The sequence below is a fragment of the Cupressus sempervirens genome, chromosome 11, assembly GCF_028749045.1.
Source record: "Cupressus sempervirens isolate cs-2001-9-10 chromosome 11, ASM2874904v1, whole genome shotgun sequence".
Lineage (NCBI taxonomy): Eukaryota > Viridiplantae > Streptophyta > Pinopsida > Cupressales > Cupressaceae > Cupressus > Cupressus sempervirens.
In genome coordinates, this window is record NC_143128.1 from 290,102,375 (window position 1) to 290,111,306 (window position 8,932).

Below are 8,932 nucleotides of genomic sequence, written 5' to 3' on the forward strand. Positions count from 1 at the left end.
GGTGACTATGAAGAGGCAACAAGCTCAAAATAATAAGCCTCCCCAACTCCATTATCAAGGTCTTATGTACAATAGGCCTCCAAACTAAAATTATGGCTATATTCCACATAACCAAAATAGACCTATTGGTACCACCCCTATTGCAAATACAAACACAAATAGGGCTTTAGTCCCTTAGAACAATCTTGCTCAGGATCAAGACTTTTGTCCTTCCTGCAACTATTCATATGCTTTTTGTATGTGCCAAATGGAAGAATCTTTCCTCACCCTAGCAACACAAGATCAAGAAACATGACAACAGTATGATGTTGGTCGACCTACTAATGCTTCCCATTTGTAGCATTAGGGTGATTATTCTTTTATGAACCATCAACCAAGAGAGCATTGCCATACTAATCAGGATGCTATAGCTCATAAGACTAGAAGCAAGAGAAGAGTTACTAAAGATGTCATCCCTCCTCCAACTAATCAAGCTTCAACATCAAATGCTACTCCTCATGTGCCAGTGATCAATATACAATCAAATGCTACTCCTCAACATAGAATGGATATAGGCAACAGGAAGTCTACTGAACCTTAGACTTCTCGTGCTCAGCCACCAATCCATGCAGCTCCCAAGGTCTCAACCAAAGAAGTAGGTGATTCTCTCAATATTTTAGACCAAATGAAGAAGACTACTATTAATCTTTCCATTTGGGATGCTGTTGCTTCTATACCATCACAAAGCAAGCTACTACAACAAGAACTAGAGGGCATAGAGATAAAAGGTCAGTCATCTAGAGAAGAAGATGCAACAAACCTAGTTTAGCCAAGAAAAGAAAGAGAAACAAGTAAGAAAAGAAGACCTCCTCCCTTTTATGTATCTTTAATCATAGGCGATAAACTAGTCCATAGTTACATGATTGATTTAGGTGCTAGTAGATTTGTAATGCCTAGGTGTGTAGCTGACCTCCTTGGCATCAAATACGAGCCATTGGTTAGGGATGTGCTCCAGTTGGATGGTAGCTCTGTCAAGATAGTAGGAATTCTAAAAAACGTGAAAACAAAATTATATGCATGTCCTAGTTGTACTATTATCCAAGATATATTAGTAGCTGAGGTCAAGCACATTTTGCTATCTGCTTCTCTAGGGATTTCACTACACAAATAGGTGGTTATATTGTATTTGACTGGTCATATATGTTTTTTAGAACAAGATATGTGAAAGAAGCTTCCATAAAGGTAGAGCCTTTGGCCCTCAATCATATAGAAATTTACACCCCTAGTCCCATAAACATGAACTACACTATTCATGAGATAGATGGGGACATAGAAAATAAGCCTACTACTTCCTTGATAGAGGTGCCTAACTACCTTTTGAATGAATGGGCCACTACCTATCAATTTGATCCAATACAAGAAGCTTTGGAGACAAGCCTTGTCACCTACTGCATATTTGACGAAGAGACCCCTATTCTCAATCTCATTAAAATAAAATAAAATACAAGTGGGTTGTGGAGTTTTTTCTTTGATGGCTCAAGGAATAAAAATGGCTCAAGCACTAGTGTCATGCTCATTTCCCTTGAATTGGAAAAGTACTATTTCTCTTATAAACTCCAATTTAGTTGCACTAATAATGTAGCAGAGTTTGAAATGCCCTGCCTAGAGATCCTTGTAACAAGGATTCAATACAAGCCAAGACAATAGTTTTTTTCTTACAAATATGAATGCACATGACAACATTGTACACAAATCACAAAGATCACAATGGAAGACTTAAGAAAAATCTTGGCAACTAACAAATCTCTAAACACCATTACTGACCAACAACGACAACTATAGAAGACACAAAAATATTTTGTATCTGAAACATCTTGAATTCAAAATCTAATTCCAAGAGATTCAATAACACCATAGAGGGTAGTCAAAACACCACTCAGGAACTTTTAGCCAAACTAAAAAGTGTCCACTATTTGTCCGAACATGTTTTTCCAAATACCCAGGCAACACTACAATGTAGCACTGTGAGATACTTTGTAATATTGTACAACATTTCTTCAAATTGCATATGATACTTTTAGGGTTTGAGCAATACTTCTCTTGAAGTCATTCGATACTTTACAAATATTGTATGATAAACCTTTCTATAGGTATGAAATACTTTCTAGTATCATGCGATAGAACTTCCTTGGGAGTGTGATACTTTCTAGTATCACATGATGTTTCTTCTTTGGGCGTGCGATAGTTTAAAAGTATTACCCAATTTTGGAACACTGTCACCTAGGACAAGTAAGAAACACTCCAAGCAAATAGAAGGGTAAAACAAAAAGTAAAAAATTCCACACTAGGGAGTATTGGATCCACAAATCAAGGATTGGACACTCAAACTCAAAATAACAAGATGAAGAATATTAACTTACCATCTAATTTGAAACATACCAGTGAAGGGAAATAACTAAAAGCAACATCGCAACGTGCTAATATAAAAAACTAAGTGAGCAGTTCCTTCCAACCATAATAGCATCATTAGATCTTGAAGGTCCTAGCTATCCCCCTTGCGTAACATCCCAAACTACTAACTAGATCGTTGGAGCTATCTTATGAGGATGTCACTACTAAAATGTACTACACCATAAGAATAAGGAAATCTAACGTGCTAAAAGTAAAGCATTAGATATTCCAATAAATCTAACATGTTAAACTAATAAGCAATAGATACTCCAATGAAGCAATTCACATCATCTAATCATATGCTAAACATCATAATATAGGAATGTGTCAAATGAAATAACATCATCTAAACATGATATCCAAGCATTCCAATGAAAGCATAAATCACAAGGAAACATACTCCAAAACCCAAAGCATCAAGTGAAAATATCTAGCAACAGTCACAATAGGACAAAAGATCCCCTCTGTACACCGATCCTTAGTAGTGGTATAGGTAGCTATGCCTCCCAACCACATGAAACCCATAGGTTCACTCCCATCATGCTGATGGAGATAATGATCCAACCACAAATACACATAAAGAAAAATGTCCATGGCTAACACTCACACTAGACAGTAATGATGACTAAAACCAAGATAATGAGATAATGCAAGTACAATGGGTGCTAGTTAGACACTCAATGAGCTACTATGTAGGGCCTAACATCATGGAGAGTCGCTTGGCATCGAAAAACCCAAGCTCAGATCATGCATTTCAACTACTCAACAAAGGGCCCCGCACATTCATTTTGTTATCTTAAGTTTTATTACCACTCACACATTTTATATAGTTATCACTTATTTAAAACTTCCTTTGCCAACCCTCTCGGGAATGGTCACCAAGCTGTGAGATAGAAGCCGCCTCCATATGCCACCCTACCCTACACATGCTCATCCAATGATGAGTACTCATAGGCATGCATATTCCCAACCCAACACCAAATGATCATAACTCCATAGAAGTTGAAACAGGAGATCGAGCCTCGTAAGTCACCCCACAATGTATGCACATATACTCATGTGTGGCACACCACCATCATGAAGTTCATAACACAAGGATTGGATGAGAACATAATGCAAAATATCACTCAACAAAAACAAACTTTGGAGGATTATTCTACATGAATCCCAAGAAAAAGTAAAACCATACACCATGAACTCACTCAACCAACCTCAATCTAGGAGGATGGATTCTACAAAAATCACAATGATGCAAAAAGACCAAACATCATGAACTCACTCAACTAATCTCAATCTAGGAGTATTGATTCTACACAAATCCTAGTGTTTGTGAAACCATAACAAGGCTCCAAAAGAAATGATAATGTCAGGCACAAAATCACTCAATCGAACATGACATCGGGAGTACATATGTAGCTCACATCCCAATGCAAACATAAACGTGCAGCAACAGTTTGACTAACATCTTATGGATAATCCAAGTTCATGACCAACATCATGGCAAGAAAACTTAAGAAAACTAGGCAGCAAACAAATTGAGGCAAAAAACCTCAAAACTCAAAAAATTTGAATTTAAAACATATTTTGTCTTTGGGCACAAAAGCCACAAATATCAAATAAAATATGGGTTTAGAGTTTGTATGAAAAAATGACCAACATAACAGTGCAAAACCCCAAACCCTCATCCCAAAAAATAGGGAAATGCTCATACCTACCCAACTAGGTAGAGTTAGCATACAGAAATTGAGGGAAACACTAGTTCTCAACCTCCAAAAAAATGGCTACCAAAAATAGAAGTAGAAACTGAGCCAAAACAATAAAATGGGAGAACCCTACCTTGTAGCCAAAAGGACAAAATGAGAATTTGGACCATAAAACAAAAATCTAGCAGAAGTAGCCAAAAATTGCGACAATCCAAGGTGTCCCCAAGATGGATCCAACAAGACCAATATCGCAATGATCCCACACTTGTAGCTCCCACAACGAATAGAATAGTAAATCCTTATGAAGAGGATTTTGGGTTTTACTCTCAAACTTTCTAATTGAAAAGTGAGATGTGAGGAATTAAATTCCTTTTTGGATACTTATTCACTTTTCAAGTGAATAATCAATTAGGGTAAATAACCAACCCACCAAGTTAAATCCTGAATCAACCCAAATGAAAACATGCTATTCCAAGTAATTCTAATTTATCTATGGAAAAGCTACCATAAATTAAAATTAATTAAAATAAAGCCCAAAAACCCTTAAACCAAAATCACAGAATTTCCTAATAACTTTCATGATACATGCAAACCTCTAAATGCATAGACACACTCATAGATCTAATCACATAATGAAAATGAGTCTTGATTTGTTAAATCACCAAAAGGTTTAATTAAAACATTTAAATAAGGTACGTCGACCATATAGGGACGACATTGGTCAATATGAACAGTTGAATCACTAACTCCATGTGCCACTGCCAGGGATATAAATCCTGCACACTAAAATACACGATCAAGTGAAATTGTGTATAATAACTTAGCTGAAGAAATAAATGCATTAAATCACCTAATTCAACCATTTATTCAATTATACTAAAATAATCCATTTACATCACTCAAGTTTGCATATAACATAATGAAGCAAGAATGAAGTAAATAACCATAGCCTTAAATCCATCATATAACATAATCAGAGATATGTCCAAATACTAGATAATCAGATATCATCATAAAACATACTGTCATCTCAAAATGACATCATCATGCACTATGATCAACTGAGAAACATAGTAGTCTAACATCTATGATACTGAAATCAAAGTATAACATCTAACCCTTAAGTCATCTCAAATATAAAACATAACATGAGTAACAAGTATCTCTCGGATCAAAATATAACAAGGTAAATATTTGCAACACATAACTAGTGAATCCAACACGGACAATCTATTTTTAATTATTTAAGCATTTAATAATGGTTATTTAAACAACATTATGAAGGAACTTAAAACACATAAACGAACATAGTTATATACATGACTAATCACTGCTATAGGAACCTAGTCCAGTGTAACAGGGTAATAACACAGTGTAATCTCTGCACACATCTCTGGGTAATCATGAAACAACATCATGATACCACATTCATCCTGGTAACCACTGGCATAAACCTTAGTGAACCATTAATCACATCATAGTCTCATAAGTCAGCCATAAGCATAATCAAAGAAATTGATACAGTAACATAAAATCCAATCACCTCAAGGGTGTAGGCTGCTTGTTGTCCTAATCATGATCACTCACAAGCAAGATCATCAAGATTGCATCCGTCATGATGACTTATAGAAATCAAATGGGAGAGGCACTACAAAGTACGAAGCTCTGATTCTAGGACTTCAATTGGCCCAAAGTAGATGAATCAAATCCTTGAAGGTATATGAGGCTAGTGAGTTGGTTGTTCATCAAGTTAGAAATCAAAATGTTACAAAGAACAACCTTCTTAAATCATACAAACATAGGGTTTGGGATTTTCTTGAGGGTTTCCAAGCATTCAACATCTAGGGTGTTCTTATGAGAGAAAATAAACATGTCGACAAGCCTACAACAATTGGTGCTTCTTATGATATACTAGAGCATGTTGCTGATGAAAAGGAGCAATAGATTAGAATTGTTGTAAGGCCTGCTATTCTTGATAATTGTACAAATTGGTAATTTTTTTTACTCTGATGTAGAGATTGTCAATTTCTTGCAAAATGAAGCAAAGTTCTCTACAAAAAATTAGTCTAAGCTCCAAATTTAGTATGGGGACTAGATTTTAAACTTGAACTCTGATAGATTGCCTAAAGGTCTAGTCACCTTGGAGGGCATTTTCAACTCTAACGATCAAACAAAAAGAAAGAATGATCACACACCTATCACTATTGCTAATGGAAGGACTCTTAACTTGGGGAAGGTATGCACTAATATTGAACAATAAGTCTTCATTAGATTATGTCAAGAATTCAATGCTGTTATTTCTTGGACATATGAAGACTTAAAGGGTTTTGACCCAAAATTATCTTAGCACACCATAGATTAAGATGATAATTCTAAGCCTATTAGGTAGAAGTAGAGGCTAGTTAACCCTAAGATTGAACCACTAATGAGGAAAGAAGTGTCAAGGCTCATAGAGGCCAACATTATTTTTGCTATCAAGCACTCCTCATGGGTGGCCAACCTTGTTCCTATTACAAAGAAGAGTGGAGAGATTAGACAATGTGTAGACTCTAGAGACCTTAATAGGGCTTCTCTTAAGCATCACCACCCCCTTCCCTCCATGGAACAAATCCTATCCAAGATTGGTGGTTCAGAGAGGTTTTCTTTCTTAGATGGTTTTTTAGGATATAATTAGGTGTTAGTACAAGAATACGACAAACATAAGACACCATTCACTACTGAGTGGGGCATCTATGCTTATTGTAAGATGTCTTTTGGACTAACCAATGCAGGGGCCACATTTCAAAAGGCAATGGAGATGGCCTTCAAGAGTGTATTGGAAAAATTTTTGCTAGTGTATTTGGATGATATAACTATCTTTTTAGAGCATGCAGTAGACCATTTTGACCATTTGAGATAGGTATTTGAAAGATGCAGAGAGTATGGTGTGTCCCTGAACCCCAAGAAGTGTGTATTTGCTACTAACCAAGGAAAGGTCTTAGGGCATATTGTGTTAAGAAATGGGTTAACAATAGATCCAAAGAGGGTAGAAGCAATTCTTTCTCTCCCACTTCCCACCCCTAAGAAAGGATTGCAGAGCTCCCTTGGTAGGATCAACTTTGTAAGGAGTTTCATCCTTGATCTTACTTCTATGGTAAAGCCTCTCTCAGCTATGTTAAAGAAGAACTTGGTGTTTGCTTGGACCAAAGAGGGAAAGACTAATTTTTAAGAGATCAAGTAGTCAATTGCATTAGTCCCTACTCTTGTTAACCCCAATTTTGATAGAGATTTCATCCTCTACTCCCTTGGAGGGAAGTCAAGCATTTTAGTTGTTCTTACATAGTTAAATGATGAAAATATCAAACAAACCATTGCTTTCTTCAGTGAAGGGCTTAATGATTATGAGAAAAGATATAGTTATGTAGAGAAATAGGTCCTTGCTAATGTTACAATTTTCTTCAAGGGTATGTAAATGTTGGTTTATTTTCCTTGTAAATAGCTATCTCTTTATTTCTCCTTTTGACCATGTATATTTAGAGATCTTTTTTAAGGTGTTTATTACATTTTAGCTACACAATTGAAAAATTGATCCAGCTGCATACATATTCTAGATTCTAAATAATAATAAAATAAAACTCACTCAACCTGTGCTAAGTGACTTACTTCAAGACCCTCCACAAAAATAATGTAGACTAGGAAAAATGTGTAGAGTTTGCAAGAAATTTTACAAAAACATATCATAGAAAATATTTTTAGAAAGAAACAAGCCATAACCAGTTAAATGGGTCTAGTTTTTTATTAGCTAGGTTGATATATACATATATTTATCTAGGTTATGGCTTCTACAAGGGAATGAACCTCATGATTATGCATATGTGTTTGGTGCATTTTGTTCTTATGATATATCTCTTCATTTCATTGACGTGGCCTTGCTCTAACATTTTCTCTATGATTTGGTTGTCATGCCCTTGTGATCTCTGTATTTCATTGTTGTGCCCTTGCTTTGTAATTTTGATGTCATTCCCTTGCTCTGTAATTTATTTCCATGTCGCACCCTTGCTCTGCAATTTCATTGTTGTGTTGTGCTCTTGCTCTACAATTTCTTTGCCATGCCCTAGCTCTGTGATTTTTGTCAAGGGTATGTAAATGTTGGTTTCTTTCCATTCTAAATAGGTATCTCTTTATATCTCCTTTTGAACATGTATATTTAGAGATATTTTTTAAGGTGCTTATTAAATCTTAGCTACACAATGGAAAAATTTATCCAACTACATACATATTCTTGAATCCAAATAATCATAAAATAAAACTCACTCAACCCATGCTAAGTGACTTACCTCAAGATCCTCCACAAAAATAATGCAGACTAGAAAAAATGGGTAGAGTTCACAAGAAATTTTACAAAAACATATCATAGCAGATATTTTTAGAAAGAAACTAGCCATAACTAGTTAAATGGATCTAGTTGTTGATTAGTTGGGTTGATTACAATTCCTATAGAAATGGCATCAAATTAGGTACAATAAAATGTAATATCAACTATTCCCAGCTAGTAGGATCAAATACAATTTTCCAAAGTGATAAAATTACATATGCAAGGAATTGAAGAATAACTTTAGTGAAGAGTTGAGTCTATGGAGTTGAAGAAGCAAGTTCTACTTATTTGTAAATGCCATAATCATGAGGCTCATTCCCTTGCAGAAGTCTCTAAACCATCTAAAGGATGTTGAAGTTGTTCCTAACCTTATCGACAATGACATTACCTCTAAGCCTCTACGACAATGAAATTACCTCTGAGCCATCTAAAGCATGTTGAAGTT